The sequence below is a fragment of the Bidens hawaiensis genome, unplaced genomic scaffold (assembly GCF_021521415.1).
Source record: "Bidens hawaiensis isolate Kalapana, Puna unplaced genomic scaffold, B.hawaiensis_p1.1 tig00035527_1, whole genome shotgun sequence".
Lineage (NCBI taxonomy): Eukaryota > Viridiplantae > Streptophyta > Magnoliopsida > Asterales > Asteraceae > Bidens > Bidens hawaiensis.
The window spans coordinates 183,831-204,803 of NW_027496186.1; the positions used below are offsets into that span (position 1 = coordinate 183,831).

Genomic DNA, 20,973 nt, shown 5'->3' on the forward strand with positions numbered 1-20,973 from the left:
TGTAGGTGGCCGGGTTGGATCTATTGGCCCGTGGGATTCATTAATATGTAATGAACTTATGGGGTTGCAATTGGGGTTTTATTATATTTGGTAATGTCTTTGATAGCAAGTTAGGTTAGTTCATATAAACCAAGTCATGGTTAGGCATTATAGATAGTGTGAGATGCAACCAATTAGGGTTCATCTAGAGACACACATGAGATGTAACCGAGTTAAGGTTCATCTAGATGCAACCGAGTTAGGGTTTATCAAGAGTTAAACCGAGTTAAGGTTTAAGAGATTGTAATCAGTTTTTTAATTTATATTTTCTGATTAATATAAACGAGAGTTAATCGTTTAGTTCGTGTTTGTTTATCGATCCGGACTTGACAATTCACGATGTCTCAAGAAAGATTTAATGGATTGTCGATCATAGCTATCGAGAATGAAATCCTATATAATATAAACTGCGAAGATGATATCAAACAATTTGTTTTCAAGAATACTAGGAGAGTTTCATTAATCATCAGTTAGTTGTTAGCTATTAAGGTATTTGATTTTATTGATATATTTTTCTTATGTTTATTATTATAATGTTAATGTCGTTTAAAACATTAGCTTAAATATTTCGCGACTGCCTACGGGCCTCTTTATTTCGGTCTGGCCAAAGTATTTAAATTCTCGGGGACAAATCCGATTTAATTATCTTGTTTAATTTTTAAATTTGATTTATTTTCGAAGTAATAGTTTGAGTTAGAGTAGGGGTCAATGTAAGGGTTAATATAAACTCAATGGTTCTTTGTTTATTCCTGATTCCTTTTTCTTATAAAAAATTTAAAAGAAAGTCGCGTAAGGTTATGCAAACATGTGTCCGTTGTTTTTGATCCACTTATTTAAAAATTTATGTGGTATTAGATCCCCGTTCAAGGTTCATGAAGAAGTCAGTTTAATTCCGGATGTTACAATTAACAAGTAGCAAGTCTAGGGTTTCCTACAGTTTTATTGTAAGGGTATTCGTACCAAATTTTATGGTACGGGTACTTTCGTTCTGATGCCTGCTTTGGTATCACTTTGTTTATTTAAATATCTACCGGATTGTACGGTACCGACATTCAGTAAACTATACGACCAAAACCGTAAGCCACAATCGAAACATAATACCAAAACTAAAAATAAACCATAATATCAAATCCATTCATAATTAAGTATTAAATACCAAAACATACAAATTGTCCTATAAAAAAACTTATCAAAATGTTTAAACAATAAACACGGGTATGTTGTGTGTGGGAATCCCCAAAAGAAAAAAATCCCTGCATATCAAAATGGGTATCGAGTACCAAAATATCCGTGCTCGTTAGTATCAAATATCGAAACTTTAAAATCTTGGTAACGGTACCCGTATCGAATAAACAGGTACGTATATGGGTATGGTTAAGGTATATATACGGGTATTCGTGAAAAAATCTCATCCCTATGACGAATTTACATGTTGGTGGTAGGATTAAAAATCTTTTCAATTCGAACTAGAACACTTGATTGACTTGAATGATTTTGACAAAATAAAATAGAAATCATGTTGACTAGCTCTAAATTATTATATGCCAAAGTAGATAAAATGACCCTTGTCCGTTGGAACATTTTTTTTTTAAATTAGGGGTGTTTGGCCGAGCTTTTATTTTTTAGCTTATGCTTATATTTTAAATAAGCTTATCGCTTATTTTCTATTATTTGATAAGCTCTTTTTATGTGTTTAGATTAGCTTATATTCTATAAGTTAATAAGCTTCTTTTAAGTGTTTGTGTTAGCTCTTTTTATTTAGCTTATGTTAGTAAAATGACCAAAAGGGGCATGGCTACATATTATCACATAACCTATATTTTATATGTATCTACTTTATTTTATGAGTTACACCATCATTTTTGGATAAATTTATATCGAGAATGACGTAAAACTTCTACAAAAATACATTAATATTCAATAAATATTTATCTTTGTTTGGTTAAATAGGGACCAAAAAATGTAGATGGACATTTAATTAATAGTTGATCTTCCACTAACGTATTAATTTGTATTCGCCAACTTTCACCAACTTATTAAATCCATCAACTTGCCTCTTCTCCAAAAATCCACCATTTACCTCTTATTAATTATGCGTCAATAAGTTGTTAAATTGTTACAGTAATAAATTGACTCTTATTAATTATCTACCCTTCGCCTCTAACACCCAACATAAGTTAGGATGACATAACACTTTAAATATGCATTAAACCACTCCCTACTAGTGTTAAGTACTAAGTTTGTTAAAAAGACCCATAAATTATGCTTTTCAATGGTTAAAATGAATAATATGCATTAATTACTAATAATTGATTTGTTAAAAAATAATAGGAGTGAGATTTAGTTAAATGGATTAAACCATTTCCTTTAAGGGTAAATGGGTAATTTACACCCTTACACAAATAAGCTTCTTTAAATAAGCTAAAAAACCATTCTCAAATAAGCTTTTATAAATTAGCTTATATGCTTATAAGTATAAGCTTAAAAAGTTAAACCAAACACCAATCTAAGCTTATTTTATTAAAAAAAAAAGCTATAAGCATGGTTAAATAAGTTAGGCCAAACATCCTCTTAAAAAAAATAAAGCCTAATGATATGTTTATAAAAACAAAGAAAAGGCACCAAAATAAATAAAAATAAATTTGTTTAAAAGAAGAGTAAAAGGCACCCACCCCGGAAAACACCCAAAAGGTTTTCAAACATTTATTTAGGCGGTAAAATCATTTACTTTTATTCAAAACTCAACCCAACTCAACTATTTAATAAAAAATTAATTTCTTTCTTTTCCACCTACATAACACAACCAATGCCAACTTTTCACTTTTATTCACAACCCAACTCAAACCAATTATTTTAATGCATATATTTTATTAGCTTTTAATTTATTTTTATAAACTTTAGTAAAATTAATAAAAATATTTATTTTTTAATTAATATTATATTAAGTATAAAAATTATTAAAAAGGATAATATCATAATTCTATTAAAAAAACCTTGAATTTTTACAACTATTAAAAAAACAAAATTTTATATTTTATAATATTAAAAATACATATTTTTAAAAGTGCTCCATTTTTAATAAAATTGATATCGAAATATTCATAAAAATAAACTAAACAAGACTATGTTTTTGGATTTTTGAATAAGTCAAATAATATAAATTATTAAATAAAACTCAAATTATATAAAAAAACAAATTGTTTAAAAGAAAAGAAACAAAGGAATATTTAATTAAAAAGTGAATTGCGATCTAGATTGAGGTTGTAACCCGAGTTGTAGGGTGAAATTGATTTAATCTTTTTATTTATTTCTTAAATAGTGCTATAACCTTAGGAGGTCATCAATAAACTTATTCTTATCAAGTCAACTGGGTCTAACAGCAAATACACGTAAGTTTTTTTTTTGGCAAAACAAATCCGTGCAAATCAAATTTGGGTTTTTAGTTTTTGATTACTAAAAGTGTTAATTTTCGTTGTTGAAATTAATTAATAATTTTCAGCTTTTACAAGACTGTGTAATTTGTGCTCCACTCAACTTACACTAATAATGTTTTGGTTAACATGTTTACTTTAGGTGATGGGAAGAAGAAGTTGAGGGCAATGCTGTAGTCTAGTTTGTCTTTTGAAATTATTAATGGAAACATTCAAAACCTGGGTCTCATCCGTGTCACCGACTACACTCTTAATGATCTCTCCAACTGGAATGAAATGTAAGAATCAAACTTTAGTTATTTCATTTTGTTACGTTTTAACTCGATTTGTTGTTGCTTTTATTAGGTTCTTGCTTATGAGAAAATGTGAAGCGGTTTCTCCCCCGTTGAAGGCCGAGTTTAGGGTGGAGCTGATTACTCAAGTTTCAGACATTTTCTTGAAACCAAAGCTAGATGTTATTACTCAAGTTGTTCGTGAAAAACACGGAAAGTAAGTGTTTTTGAAGCCACGTTAATGTTGCAATTTTGGATTATTAGAATCATGATTAGATTACTAGTTTTTTTTATTGTTGTATGTTTTTTTCAAAACACATGCAAATTTTTACATTTAATAATCTACCTTTTGTGCATATTGATAATTTAAAAGTTACAATTTTACAAACAAAAACACAAATTATATATATATATATTTAAAAACCAACTTTCGGTTGGCTCACACCGAATACTGTTCATCGAAATGACCAATTAGTATTTTGCACGTGTCCCAGATCCTTTGTTTTTCACGCTGGCAGTTGCACGTGTTGTTTTACCACTAACTGGCTTCACTTCAACTTTCAGTTTGTTGTTTTCCTCTTCTCAAACGGTGGCAGTTGTAGATGAAGAGTAAATCAACGACGAATGTTGGCCCAATGAAATCAATCTTCATAACAGTTCTTTGTTTGATTAGATGAATGTTAAGACCGGATACAGAACCCTAAATTTTGTATTAGCAGTGGTCAAGGCTACATTTATTGAGATATCTTACACATCTGATTCATATATTTGAACAAGCTTTTCTCTTTACTTTGGTGAATCCCTTTACTACTTGGATAGCCTAAAGTGGCGGTACAGCCTTTCCAAATAAGCAAACAAGGTTGTTTTGGTAATGGCTCTTCGTCATCGAACCGTATCCTATGAACCAAGCACTGGGACAATTTTTTAAAGAATTCCTTTTGTTGTATTTGACAACTCAACCTGCATAATAGTTGTCGCCACAGTAAGTAAAAAGAATGTTACCTAATTTTTACTCTATCTATTATGTGTCTCATAAGGTGACCATATTTTTTTATAATTTGTTATCAACTCAAAATTTTCCATGACAGTACTTTAATTTATGTGGCTTTGAAGACTTGGCCGCATGCGCTAACATGGTCAACTACTAACATCTACTTGAACATATTACAAGATAATAGCTATGTTGAATTGTCAGTTCGCTAACTTGATATTCCTAAAGGTTGGACAATAGATGCAGCAACGGATGGAGGTCTTCTGCCTTTACACCTAAAAGACATCAGGGTACTTCCTGTCTTCGATCAGAAGTTACTGTCATAAATATAACTGCTTTAGCAATATCTTAGTGCTCAATTTGTGTGTTAGTCTTTATAAACACAACTACTTTCCTTTCTCATTAAAGGAAGCAGATTTCATTTTGGGCGGTGATGAGGGAAAGGGGCGCACATATGCCAAAGGTTATATGAAGTGGCAGAGAGTCTTTTCATTTTTAAATTGCACTACATATGGAAATGTGGGTCTTTTCATTCTTAAATTGCACTACAAATGGAAATGTGGGTTCTTGCACTGCATCTTGCCATGATCGACATGAGGTTATTCTTTTAACATTAATATTTCGTAACATTGGCATTTAACGTATGATGAAAAAACAGTATTTTGCTTTAGGATTATTTGGGTTATGTTTTGTTTTTCTTACTATTTGCAATTAAGGTAAAATCATGTTGTTTCTGCAATTGTTTATAAATAATTCCATATTAGGTGTTGGGATAGATTCGTGGAGATTTATGAATGATTTATGAACATGTAACACAAACAAAACATGGTCATAACTCAGCCCGCAGCAACGCGTGGGTACGATTACTAGTTTATATCAATAGGTTATAAATTTTATATCAAAATCTGTTTTAACATTTACATTTTTGCGTAAATTACTTGCTGATTTTTTTTTTTTTTTGTTTTTGACACAAGACCCTTCTTTTAAAAAGAAGTAAAACTAAACGGGGCGGGGGGGTCAACTCGTGACTGTTTGGTACGATAACACAATCTGTTTAGCTAAACGTGTTTGTGGGTTCAACTCAAAACTGATCCAAACCTGTTTATACAACTTAAACACGTGAACTTCATGTTAAGTTTGTGTTGTGTTTTTGTGCAAACTGAATAGGACTCGTTTAACATATTTGTATAAACTATTACTTTTTCAAACATGTTGGTGAATTGTAAACGGTTTGACATGTTGATATGTTTATAAAACATGCTAACATAGCAGTCTTAAATAATTATTTTTATGTTTTTCAAAAAATGTAGCATGCCACCCTTTGCACGCATGTCGATCACTAGGCGTGTCCATCCACTTGCTTCTTTAAACCCTTACCAAGGAAACTGGACAATTAAAGTTAGACTCACATCCAAAGGAAACATGCGTAATTACAAAAACGCAAGAGGCGAAGGTTGCGTGTTTAATGTAGAATTAACTGATGAAGATGTAAGTTAATAATTTGTGTATTTGTGTTTAAAACATATAATGCAAAATAACATATTTTGAAAATTCTTTTATAAACTTTGTTTCACAGGGTACTCAAATTCAAGCAACCATGTTTAATGAGGCTGCAAAGAAGTTATATAATGTGTTTGAAATGGGAAAAGTTTATTATATATCTAAAGGGACTTTAAAAGTTGCTAACAAGCAATTCAAGACGGTACAAAACGATTATGAAATGACTTTGAATGAAAGTTCTCTAGTTGAAGAAGCGGTTAATGAAGCAGCGTTTACTCCTGAAACTAAGTTTAACTTTGTCCCAGTTGATCAACTGGGACCATATGTTCATCAAAAGGAGCTTATTGGTATAAACCTTTTGCATAATCTTATATGCTTGATTTTGATGCTGTTGACTTTGACTTTGGCGTTGACTTGACTGTGAATTGCATATGTTATTGGTGTGGTTTAAAGTGTGCCACCAACCATGAGCATTAGAAGGAAAATTGATAACGAGTCTATTCCAAAGCGTGACATAACTATTGCAGACAACACGTAAGTTTGCGTCTTTTTAAACTTAGTTCTTATTAGTTATATTAATATGTATTTTTTTTAATAAATTTTCAAATAATTAATATTAACAGAGACAAATTGAAACAAATATTTATTTTGATTACCTATAAGTGATATTTCTTTTCAATTAAGTTGAAGTAAGAAGGTAATAGTGAATAAAAATATCCACTAAATAATAACAAAGTTTCATGATTGTTAAACTTAAGTTAACTTAAGAAAAATCACTAAATTGTAACCTTGTTTCATTTGCTTCACTTAGTTTTAAAGACTTTAACCTTAATAATAAAATTGCATTAGTGGAAAGATGACTACTATCGGGTAAAGTTACCTCTTTTTATATGTATGTTATTTGTTGCACATAAACTGAAATAAAAATAATGTATTTTTCAGGAAGAAGACAGTAGTTGTGTCTTTATGGAATGTTCTTGCCACTGATCTTGGTCAAAAATAATGAGACATGGCTGATGAGTCACCCGTTGTCGCAATCAAATCTTTGCGTGCATCTGATTTTCAAGGTAATATAAATATCATCAAAAATTTCAAATCTTTGCGCAAATTGGATATTATTTACTTAAAAACTGGTTCTTATGCTCTTGGTTTTATTCAGCTGTATCTTTGTCAACAGTGAACAAAAGCATCATAGAAATAAATCCCAATTCTCCTGATTCACAAAAGTTTCATGGTTTCAATCAGAAGGCAAAGAAACCAACATGGAATCTGTTGGTTTGACTTTGAGCCCGTTAATGAAAAACGGCGGTCGATCAATGTACACTGATCGCGTTACACGTAGCCAAATTACCAGCAACTCATTTTTGGGTGAAGAAAAGGTATATATAAATAATGAAACAATAAAGTTTAGTAACTTACATATAAAGATTATATTTTTTTCATTTTTTTTAAAATAATCAATATTTTGTTTGTCTTGCAGCTTGTGTTTTACTGTACACTATTTGATTAATAAAACAATAAATTTAAAATTAAAGATTGTAAATTATTTTTATTTAAAAATAATCAACATTTTTTATGTTCCTGTTTACTGTAATTGATTAATAAAAACAATAAATTTTTTTAATTTATAGTTAAAGATTATAATTTGTTTCATTTTTCAACAATTATCAACATTTTTTGTCTTGCGGTCTTTTACAGTTATTATGATTATAAAAACAATAAATTTTGCTAATTTACATCTAAAGTTTATAAAAACCATTCATTTTTTAAAACTAATTAATATTTTTGTTTTGCATTGCAGCCTGTGTTTTACAGTGTGCGCGCTTGTATGAGTATGATTAAATCTGATCAAGCCATGTATTATCAAGCCTGCAAAACATGTTTAAAAAAGGTTATTGAAGATATTGGTTCTGGTTATTGGTGTCAAGCATGCTAGAAGAACACTCCCGACTGTAGTTTGAGGTTTGTAAAATTATGATTAGTTTTCAGGATTATTAATCTTTTTTTATGGCATCATAATAATTTACTTAACTTTGTTACAATTTCAGGTATATATTTTCTGCAAAGTTTTCTGATGCAATTGGCGGAGCTTGGTTTTCTGTTTTTAACGATGAAGCCGAGAAATTATTAGGTTGCTCTGCTAATGAGCTTCATAATTTGAAGTCACAGGTTAACTTTAAATTGCATACTTAAAGATTTCAACTTGATTATATATATTTTTTACGAGTCATATAATTTTTGTTTCTTAAGATATTAAAAGGGCCAAAATACCCTAATGTGATTTAATCGACAAACATAACGCTTGTTAGTGGAAATGATGAAATGTGCAAACATTTTAAAACACAAGGACTATTTCTGTTAACTTTTTAGTTTGAGGATGAAATTTGAAATTTGGCGTAAACCTAAAGGATATAAAGTGTAATTTACTATAATTTTTATTCCTTTTTTATAAGAGTTTTTTATATTTCTAGGATGAATGCAAGTGATTTTCAAACTGAACTTAAAAAGGCGACATGGGTCTCGTATAATTTCCGAGTGATGGTTGCACAAAAAGAGTATAATAATGAGAAAAACAAAGGATTACAGTTAAGCTTGTTGCTCCGGTTGACTTTGCAGCTGAATCTAAGTTTTTGATTGAAGAGATATCTTCAGTGAAAACTTGAAACATAATCATGGTTGTATGGTTTCATGAGCTGCCAATTGATATATGCGGTTTTGAGTAGGATGATTATAGTTCGGTTAGTTTGTTTATTTTGATCTATGTGCATTGCGCTTGAATATTGAATCTGGTTTATTGCTTTAAGTATATGAATGAGTAAATTTAAGTTAGAAATATTTTTTCGTTGACTGGCTACTTGAAGAAAGTTGTACATGTAAGTGATCCATGTAAAGATGAAGTCTCAGCAAACATGCAGTCAAATCATTTCCATGTGTTAATTGAACCTTTCAAAGTTTCTTTTGTGACTTCTACTAAAATGTTTGACCTTTGTATAGTTTCATTTTGAAAATCTAATGGATTATTATGATTTCAACCCTTTCACCTCTTAAATCTTATGAGTGTTGTCTCTAATTTTTTTCAAGAACGGTAACTATATTATAAAAAACTATTTAGTAAGTAATTAGATAGAAACCAAATTAAACGCAACAAAAAGAAAAAAAAACAAAAAAAGACCCAACGAAACTGATATGTTGGCTTAAAAGTTACTAGTTGATTCCTAAGTAGTGGGCTATCTGATTTGCATACTCTTGTAGCCTATAAATGACATTAGTGTGACAGGAGATGCAACTGGGTACATACAGAAGATATCTCTTTGTTGTATTAGTTTTATATCAGTTTCATACTACTATAATTAATAAACAAAGTGATGCGTGCATAATTATACATATTATCCACTCATTTGCCGTTATTTTGCCTCAAATTCGTTACATTTTGGCGCATAACTATTTAATTTGTGAATTCGTAGGTAAGCGTGCAAGTCACGCTGAGTGTGGATGCTTAGAGTGGACCTGGAACGAGGAACGGTTGAAAAGTTGAGAAAGAAAGAAACAGTATATTCTTGAGACCCGTAGCAAACCGCCACTCAGCGTTCTGCTACGATGTTAGCTGCCATAGAATGATGACGTGGTATTCTGCTGATGTCATTTAATGATTGCCGTTAACTGCACGTGCTGGTTAATCATACGCGTTGATAACTATTGGGAGCTTTGTTTATATTTGGCTTTTGACGTGTATGGATTCTGAATATTTATCATCTATTGAATATTGATTTCTCCTGTTCACTCAATTCGGTTAGAATTTCATGTTTAGGAATCTTGTGTCTCCTATGAAACTCAAAGGTGATTTAAGACTCGTTTCATTGGTCAACTAGGTTAGAGTTGTGTGAGAAGAGAATGGTTTTTACCTAGTTGTCATTGATTCTTAGTTTTCTCGTGTCTTAGATCATTATATTATAAATAATCGTGTCTTTCATTTTGATAGGACTAGGTGCTTGCTGGGAAGAGCAGCCCATCTTGCTAAAAAGCAAAGAAAGAGCCTTCACCCGCATATGATTAATTAGATCCCCAAGAATAGTTAGACCGTCAACAAGATTCCTAGCCTATGTAGTCATTTTCTTCATATCTAATATTTCCGTGTGTTACTTCGTTTGGTCTACAGAAGTCAAAACTGGTTTTTGTCCAAACACAACAGTCCCAAGTTGCACCGGATAGTTGAACAAGTGTAGAAAAAAAAGTCTTTGTGAATGCAAAAGAACATTAAAGAACAAAACGCTGCCCGTTTGAAGATCAAGAACCCTAGTTTAAAAGTAAAATTATTAAGCAAAAACCAGGTTTCTTCCTGTCTCTACAAAACCATCCATAAAACTTTGATCACCATTTATAACAACTAAAAACATGATTATAAAGAGAAAGTCAAGCACATCCAGCATCCATCTTCTTCAAATAGCCATTAAGTTACCAAAATTCCACATCAAAACAATCGAACCAGCGAACAACCCTACAGCACGAAGCAATTTTTGCAACAAAACATTAAACCAAATCGTCTTTATATCAGTCAACAGTAACAACAAAAGTATCAAGAAAACAAAACGTGTACATAATTAAGAAACAATACTATTTCTTTCTGATTATTTATTAAGATCAGCTACAACTGATCCGTTTTGACTATTAGATGTTCAAATTTGACTCGTTTTATTTATGAAAGGTTTGATTCAGTTTATGTTTAAAATTTATTGGGTCAAATGCATCAAGTCAAAAGATTAGCAAATAAGAATGATATGTTTTTATTATTATTATCTAATTTTTTAGTGTTCTGGTATCAACAAGGACTTAAAAAGATCATGTTCGAAATACTTCAAATACATATCACCTGTGAGACCATATCTACTATATCAAGATTGTTAGAGCTGTAAAAAAACTGAATTGAACCGAACAGTTCGTTAAGCTTCTATCAGGCAAGCGAATGATTCACAAAACACCCCACTAGACAGAATTTCTTGGTTGTGCTAGTTCATTAAGGTAATGAACTTATTCGTGAACATTAATGAACACAAACAATGATTTTTTTTTTTTTGGCGAACCAATTTGTCAGTTGTTCACTCCAGCTACCAAGCTTGAATGTGTTTTTCTTTAAATTCATATTTATATGTTAAATTTACATAAAAATTAATTACAATATTACATAATACTCGTGTGTGTGTATATAGAGGTGGGATTTATAGAGAACTCTTCTTAAAGATAGAACTAGAGAACTAATAAAAATTATTTTTATTTTTTTTAAAAAAATATTTTGTGATTTTTTTTTCTTTCCTCCTTCTAATAAGATGATATTGTTTCTAAAAAAATAAAAAATATAAAATATAAAAAAATAAAAAAACCGTCAATGTAATGCATATGTGCACTAATGTGTATTTACATATATACAATAGTGTTTTATTGCATATAATACAGCAAAATTGCATTATACAATACACACTATTTAATATATGCAAATACAACACTAATGATTGTACTCAAAACATACTATCGCATATACGTAATACAGCACTAATGCACATATGCACTATATTGATTTTTTTGTATTTTTGGATATAATATAACACTATTGCACTAATACAATACAAAAAATTACATATATGCTATTCAACAATATTGCACGTATCAAAATACACACTAGTGCACATATGCAATAAAAAAAAGTCGAAGTATTGCATATGTGCACTACAACGAGTTTTTTTATTATTATTTTTTAATTTTTTTTATTTTTTTCGAGTGAATGGTAACAAGATATAAGAATAATAGCAAAAACGAAAATTTAAAAATATTTTTTTTAATTAAATTAAAAATATTTCTTTATTAGTTCTCTGGTTCTCTCTTTAAGAAGTTCTTTCTTGATCCTCTCCCTATGTCTATATATATATATATATATATATATGTATGTATTTGTTTTATAGTTAATAATTTTGCTTAAATCTATATTGTAGGATTAGAGAAATTGAAAAAGAAAATATTAAAAACCTTAACAAAAAAAACATTAATGAACACGGATAAACAAATTTCTAAAGTTCACAAACACAATTGAACGGACATAGTCTTAGTTCTTGTCCGTTCAATAGTTAATCCAACGAAGTTCGTTGTTCATTTATTAAATGAGAAAACATAAACGAACATTCGTTGCCCTAAATTTAGAGATGAGCTCCCAAATTTCCCAAAAACTTAGAAAAATTCGGTTAATACAGACAGCGAATTCAACCGGTACCATAGTGATTCCAAAAGCTCAAATAGTTGGTACCGAGTGGGTACCATTTGCTTATCCCTAGCAACACTTACACATAACTCGGGTTGTTTCAAATTTAAGAACGCATTTACCCTTTCTGGTCTTCTATTTAAAAATAATTATGAAAGGAGAGAATCCCTATGGGTGGACATATTTCATTGACAGGGGTAGCACCTGTTTCCCCTTAGACTTTCGGTGAAGTAAAACTTTTTATTTTCTTTACATTTTATGTATTGCGTTACTCATGACATTATATTTTGTTACCCCTCAATTTTTATTAAAAGTTTGTAATATCCCCAAAATTTCGGTCCAAATTTGACAGCTTTATAAAGATGAAAGACCAAAAATATTCTCCAAAATAAGTAACGGAAAATATGAAGGAGGAAACATCCCATATTGAATAAATAAGAGAAATGGATTCATCTCACACTGGAAGAGGAAAGAAAGTGGAGTCCTTCCACACAGGTATAAATAGGAAAGAGAAATTCCTCCAACATTGATAAATTATAAAATTTGGGAGCTATTTACAAGGAAAAGAGTTTTCATAGTAATATTCTTAGATGCCAAGATACACCCAGTGCTCCTAGCATATGGTGCGAAGCACCCGACGTGCATGGGCCCGGGCTCGGGCGATGGGCGCAAGTGACACTTTGATGTCGCACTTTGCACTTCGCATCGCCGTAAGCCGCTTTAGTATTTTTGGAAAGTACAAGGACTGAAAGTGAAAAATCTAAATTTTTGATCCTTCACGCTACGCGAACGGATCAGGTATAAAGTCTTCGCGATACACGAAAGACAAAATTCAAAACCCAAGAAGGGCGGTTTCGTGCTACGCAAAGAACCAACCCATGACTACTTCGCGCTAGGCGAAGTGGCCATCACATGTGTAGGACACGTGTGGACGCGTGACATCATGTGTCAGACCACGTGGCAACCCAGTGATGACTCATCGAAACAAGGTTGGTTCGCGCTACACGAATTACTATAATCTTTTTCCTTCGCGCTACGCGAAGGAACACAAAAATGGCTATAAATTGTGGGGTTCACAGAACAATCCATCACACACCAAAACACTTTCATTTACACACACATAACCTCGTCTTTCGTGCCAAACCCCGTAGTGCGTGCCAAGCCCCAAAGTTCTGACGATTTAAGCCCCAGTACGCGACATAGAGTAGAAGTGCTGCTTGTACAAGCTTGGCGTATAAATTCCGAATACCCGTGTAAGGTAGGGGTTCCGCTTAAGTTATTATTTTATTATTATATTATATGGCTTAGACCATAGTCGTGGGTATAGCCCAAACCTTGATCATAATTATGTTTACATAAGCTTTATGCATACAAAGGTCATAGCTAAAATAATGTTTATTCATGATTAAGAAACATAAGCTTTTATATCCAAGACGATATAGTCAATTATAGTTTCTTCACGATTAAGAAACATAAAGTTTTATATATATGCAGGAGATATAGTTAAAATTAACGTTTCTTCATGACTGAGAAATGTAAAATTTTACATACAAGGGTTATAGTCAATTAACATTTCTTCTTGAAGAAGAAAGCTTTCTTAATGAAGAAGAAACTCAACACATGATTGGTAAAGAAACAGATGGACCAAAGATATAAATATTTTATTCAAACAATTGATCAATTAAGGTTTAAAGCTATCAAAACCAGACTAAAGGTCTATAGCTGATCAAGAGATGATTCGGGTATTTATGTAAACCTATTTTATTATAGGTTAAGCATCATTCATTCATAAATGTATACAAACAAGATCACCACATCATTCAGAACACACAATCACAAGTGAATATGCTAAACATTTTACAGTCAATCATTAAGATAAACGGGTTGTTTATCTTAACAAATCAGTAAAATGTTGTTATGAGATTACGTGATCTCTAAATTTAAGGGATTACGTGATCCCTAAATTACAAGGTAGAAAATAAAAAGCAACTTAGAACGAGTACACATGTCTGGATCCAAACAAATTTGTCTAGTCTATCATGCAAGGTTACGTGACCGCAAGCTAATAGTCATAATAAGTTCTCTAATGGGCATCAGTTTCAGGAGAACCATAATTGTGTGTAGGGCAAGTGGTACAAAATCATCCCAGAAACAAGAGACGATTGTGCTGAGTTTGTTCAAGAAAACTACATTGTCAGATAAAGATTTATTAAATATTTTTAGAGTAAATGATTCACCAGCATATCGCTGACGTATTTTCCTCCCATTTCAGGGAAACAGATTTAGCACAGATAGCAAGGAATTAAAGTCACTCATTGAGTAGATGCTCGCTTATGGAGATAGCTTAGTTTTTAATTATTAAAATATTATAACCAGATTAATCAGGTATTATAAAATACTCGGATATTTATTATTTGAGAAGATTTCAAAATAAATAACATTTTATTATAAACAAAGTCTTCCGCTAAAAATAACCCGCAACTCTGATATATTTACAAAACATGTACCAACTATTGGTCATACTTCTAGGCCCTAAGTTGGAGTGTGACAAAGTCTAACACCTCACCCCTCAAAGTTTTAAAAAAGCTCGACACTACTTGATGATTAAAAGCCCACTATTTAGTTAAAACTTAAAAGCCCAAGTTAGATAAAAAAAAAGCTCAAATCCAATTTCTTTTCCTTGATGAGGGTATTGATTCTTTTAAACGGGTAAAAAAGACAGAGAACAACGAACTGGTGACCATCAACCACCACTGCCCACTCCACCCTAGACCACCAACCTTCCGCCCTTCCTCTGCCGTCATCGTCCACCACCATGTCCATGACTCAGGTGTTCTTCAAAATCCTAATTGTTTGTATCTTGTAGTTAGAGGACTTGAAACTTGGAAGATAAAATTAGGGACCTATTTGATTATGGTTTACACTTTGTTTGTTTTAAAATTAGGGAACTTGAAATTTAGAAGATGAATCCACATTCTAGATAGTGGCATTTTGTAAAATGTATCCGAATGATTTGATCAGATATAGCTTATCAAGACAGATAAGTAACCAAATAGGTGAATAGTATTTGAACAATGCTCTAGTTTGTGCGGTTGAGAAATAAACATCTGATAAAGTAACAAAAGATGATGTAATGACTTGATTTCAAGCTTACAAACGTCGAAGTCGAAGATGAGAAATCATTTAGGTACATGTTTAACTATATTTATTAGAGGTGGCAATATGAGTAGGTTGGGTTGGATTTAAGTAGAGGTGCACAAATCGGTTTTTTTAAAAACCGGTTCGGTTATTAACCGAACCGGTTTTTTTGCCCCGGAAAAGAACCGGTTCGGTTAATAACCGGACCGGTTAATAACCGGTTTTTGTATCTGAAAACCCTAACCGGTCTAACCGGTTAGGACCGGTTTAGAAACCGGTTAGAACCGGTTAATAAACCGGTTTTTTTATTAACCGGTTTTCTAAAAACCGGTCTAACCGGTTAACCGGTTTTTTTTTTTTTTTTTTTTTTTTTTGGGGGGGTTTAGGGTTTGGGGTTTAGGGTTTAGGGTTTAGGGTTTAGTTTGGAAGACCGAAGCCATTCTTTGCTTTCGTTGTTAGGGTTCTTTGCTTGGAAGATTAAAAATACATAACTTTCATTTATAGCTTTTACATTAAAAATACAAACATTAAATCGTTATCGCATATTCGTAACTCAAAAATACAAACATTAAAGAATGCTTAGACACGATTACATTAACAACTTGCTGTTTCTTACTCATTATTTGCCTCCATGTTTGCTGTTTCTTTAACTAATTTTCTTCGCTACCCGATCCCGAGCTATTCCTTAGGTAATCGTCGTACGCGGCTTCTTCATCGGTCATTGGTTGAGTGTGTCCTTGATTGACCTCGTCTTCATACAAGCCCGCCTCATAGTCCATTTCCCCCTCGAGTGAGCGTTGATGTTGTGCCCTATCTAAAGAGTCCAAGTAATCCTTGTAGCAAATCGACATCTCTACAGCTGGTGGAGTGAGTCGAGTCCTCCTAATCGATATAACCCTGCCAGAAACAGAAAAAGCAGACTCCGAAGCTACCGTGGAAGCTTGGACCGTTAGTAAATCTTTGGCCATGGCTGTGAGGATCGAAAACTCATCCTCCTTACCTCTCTACCAAGCCAGCAAATCAAGACTTCTAAATTCATCCGGAGTCATGTGTTTCACAAAGTTGGTACCACCATACCTTCCAAGTTCACTGCTTGGGGTGTTTACCTTTTGACGTTTACCGGCGTCTTCCCAAATCATGTAGTACATCCCCATTTCAAGGTCGGTTTGGGATTGGGATTGGGCAACAGCTCTTAACGAGTCATGAATTTGGGAAGACGACACGTATTTTGTAAGGTAAACATCATACATGTTAGACAAGGTGGTGTTGAAAGCATTCTTTAAAGTTTGGTTATAATAGGGGTTTTGATCGTCGTTTAACTCTAGCTCATCACAAATTTTTTCTATTAAAGCTTCAACACCACCAACATTGATGCAAGGGTTTAACGCAGCAGCACATGTCAAAACAGCGGGTAGTTGTTGAAAATATTTTCTAAATTTTTCTTTCATTTTTACACACATATCAAAATAAGGTGCACCCCTACAATGAAGTTCACTTAACTTTGTGCACATGACAGCAATTTTTGGTAAAGCAATGGGGCTTGTTGGATAGTAAACCCCGGATAAACTAGTTGTGCAAGATTTAAAAATTTGAAGGACCTCCGTAACGATCTCAATCAATAACCAGTTTCTAGGATCGTACGGCGCACATTTACCCCTACTTGACAAAATTTGATGAAACGCAACTAGTGATTCTTTTTGTTGGATGGCTTTCTCAAACATATCACAAGTCGAGTTCCATCTTGTTGGACAATCCCAATTTGGCCCCAACCATTGACAATTAGCTTCTACACAAAATTTTTTGTATCTTGAAAATGTTTTATTGTTGCTAAAAACATCTCGTAACATTCTTTTAAAATTGTTTCTTTGCGTTTCGATCACGTTTAACCCATCTTGCACGGCCAAGTTGATAATATGTGCCATGCACCGGCTATGAAAAAACGCTCCATTACAAATAGGTTTATACTTTAATTTTAAATGGCCAACCGTGGCCGTATTGTTGGATGCGTTATCAAACGAAATTGAAAAGATTTTATGTTCAATCTTGTATTGTCGAATGACTTTATCCAAGAGTTTAAAAATATTTCTCCCCGTGTGCGGGTAATCAAACAATTGAAACGCAACGGTTCGTTTCATCATTTGCCACGACTCGGGGTCAACCCAATGAGCCGTCACACAAATGTATGAGTCGGGCGAACCATTAGGTACCGACCACACATCCGTTGTTAAGTTTACACCAGTTTGTAAGTTTGAAAAGTATGAAATTAGTTCGGATTTAGCGTTTTTCCATGCTTTAAGACAATCTCTTCTAAGGGTCGAACGACTTACGTGTTGGTAGCGTGGTTGAACATACTTTTGCATCATCTCCGTGAATTGAGGGTTGTCGAAGTGGTTGAAAGGAAGTGTTTGTTGAATCACAAAGTTTGAAAACTGTTGACGTACCGCTTCAAGGTCGTACGTAAACACCGTTCCTTGATTCGTCATCTCCGGCTGCGAACTACTTCCCGATTCGTCCTTCAAGGCCTTGCAAAAGGGCCTTTGTACATGCGCTTTTAAAGTAGAGTTTGCATCTTTGCCATAAAACTTCAAACAATGTTTGCATCGAGCTTTTTGGCTACCGTTAGACATTTCGCATAGGTCGAAATGTTGCCAAACATCTTGGTTTCGTTTCGTGGGGATGACCCGAACGACCGTTTCTCCCGTGTTCGAGGCACCCATGTTGACGGATGAAGCAGCACTTTGGGAAGCCATGATAATCGACTACGAAATAAGAGCGTATGGAGTGGTAATGTGGTATAATTGAGCGTGAGATAACAAAATAATCGCGTATGAAATAAACGTTTAGAGCGTTTGGAGCGTTTGGAGTTGTATAATCGAGTGTGATCTAACCAATACCCAACCTAAACTATATATAGATGTTTGTGGGGGTAAAATGGTAAAAAAAAAAAAACGGTCAAAAACAAAAAAAAACGGCTATATAGCCATTTCACAACGGAAATAAACCGGTTTTTAACCGGTTACTAAAAAACCGGTTAACCGGTTTTTCTATAACGGTCATAAACCGGTTTATAAAAAAACCGGTTAACCGTTTTTTTAGTAACCGGTTATTTAAAAAAACCGGTTTTTTTTTATAACCGGTTTGTTAACCGGTTTGGGCTCTAAAAAGTGTAACCGAAATACAAACAGGCGGTTTGTAAACCGGTCAAACCGGTTTTAAAAAAACCGGTTTTTTTAAAAACCGGTTTCCGGTTTAAACCGGCAAACCGGTTCCCGGACCGGTTTTTTTTGACCACCTCTAGATTTAAGTGATGGGTTAGAATGGGTTTGGGTCAGGATAGGTTTTTAAAATAGAGGGTCACGATGGGTATGGGTCAAGATGGGTAAAGTTAATCCATCTTTACCCAAGTAAAGGTTAAAATGCAAAGGGTTTCAAAAACCACTCAAAAAATATTCAAAAAAATTAATAAAAAATTAATAACTCAAAATATAAATCAAAAACGCAAAAAGTAAAATAACTAAAATGTCTCCCCCATCGTCCTCGTTCATTAAAAAGAAAAAAAAACTCGGTTTTGTCTCGGTTCAGGTTTTTTTTTTTTTGGTTCATTTTTGTTTTTTCGTTTCGATATCTATTTGTTTTCAATGTTTTCAGTTTCGATTTCTCGGTTTTATTCGGTTTAGGATGGGTATGGGTCAAGATGGGTAAAGTTAACCCATCTTGAATTAAGTAAAGGTTAACAAAGGGTTTCAAAAACCCCTCAAAAAAATTAATACAAAAATAATAACTCAAAATATAAATCGAAAACGTAAAAAGTAAATTAACTAAAATGTTTCCCCCGTCTTCCTCGTTCATTAAAAAAACCGGTTTTGTCTCGGTTCAGGTTCGGTTTTTTTAGTTTTTTTTCCGTTACGGTTTTGCTTTTTTTTCATTTCAGTTGGTTTCGGTATATGTTCGGTTTCAGTGATTTCGGTTTCGATTTCTCAGTTTCTATTAAGTTCCATGGGTTTGTTTGAAATAAAATTGGATAAAGCTTGTTTTAGTCCATTCTAACCCATAAACAAACTTATTCTAACTTATAACTAAAAGTCACTAGCATTTTGCTAACCCATCTTAACCTTCTTGCAAAATTCTTTTGATCCATCTTATTTCAATTTTAAAAGTTATCCAAATTGACCCAAAGCAACCCATTTTGGTTTGTTTTGCCACCCTTAATATTTATTATCATGTTTTTTTAACGTACGTTAAACAAAATTATACTACTCCTGAAATTATGTTCTAGATGCGCCACTGAAATGGAACATGTCATATCTATATGATTTTATTTGATGTTTTAGAAAAACAACTTTGAAATTGTATATGCTCAAATAGGATAACATTACAATACAAAGAATCATAAAAATGAGAAGTGTGATAAACAATCTAGTTCATTGATTTAATATTTGAATGGTTATGATTAATTTATGAGAAAAAAATAATGAAAATGGCATAAAAGTAATAACACCCATTTTTTTGACTCTCTCTCTCCACATGTAATACGCATGTCAATTCCCTAATTATTTTAAAACGTCCATAACTTTTTCGTACAATAATTTTTTTAAAAACAAAATTCACCATAAAAACAAACGTTTTTTTATCTTTAATATGAGTATTATATTGTTATATAAAGTTAAAAACAAATAGTGGGTGGTCATTGTTTTTTTCAATTGGGTTTTGTATGCACTGTGTTATAAGTTCTAGTCATTTGTTTTTTAATTAGTACTCAAATTAAAGATAAAAATTATTTTATCATAACATTTACATATAAGGATTAACAACGGTGTTAATAGTATTAAAAAAACACAGTGATGAGTAAAAAGACACAATTAGATAAGTTTTGTTTTAATTTTTATATGATAAAAAAGTGTTTGTTATTATGGTAATTTTTTTTAAGATATATCAAATGAAAAAGTTATATACGTTTTAAAATGATGAGAGAGTTAACATGTGTTTTGCATGTGAAGCGGAAAATATGTGTTATTACTGTTATGTACTCACTTTGGTCCCCATATAACACGTGCCAATTAATTATGATTTGTCACACTTTTCGTTTTTTTGTTGTATGAGTGAATAACTCAACCTTGCTCAAATAAGAAGTTTTCTATGTTCTTTTAAAAAGATATAAATATTACCTCAGTAACTTCAATGCTACTAAAAAGACCTTTTTAATTCAAAAACAATGTATTTTTTTCCTTTTGAATACATGATTTTGATCATTTTTTTGACGTGCTAAACGAAGAACATATGTCTAGATTTTTCAAAAACCTACTTTTGACATGCTAAATGAAGAGCATGTCTAAATTTTTTAAAAACCAAAGTTGTAAT

The 20,973-nt window shown here is 32.3% G+C and overlaps 1 pseudogene across 1 annotated transcript; it reads left to right on the forward strand.

Annotated features, from left to right (window-relative positions):
• The first annotated feature begins 6,620 nt into the window (after positions 1–6,620).
• Positions 6,621–9,043, forward strand: LOC143587481 (replication protein A 70 kDa DNA-binding subunit D-like; annotated as a pseudogene). The gene is made up of 6 exons (XR_013144901.1): positions 6,621–6,767; positions 7,176–7,300; positions 7,393–7,612; positions 8,035–8,195; positions 8,282–8,416; positions 8,717–9,043. The product of XR_013144901.1 is annotated as a replication protein A 70 kDa DNA-binding subunit D-like (transcript).
• The last annotated feature ends 11,930 nt before the right edge of the window (positions 9,044–20,973 follow it).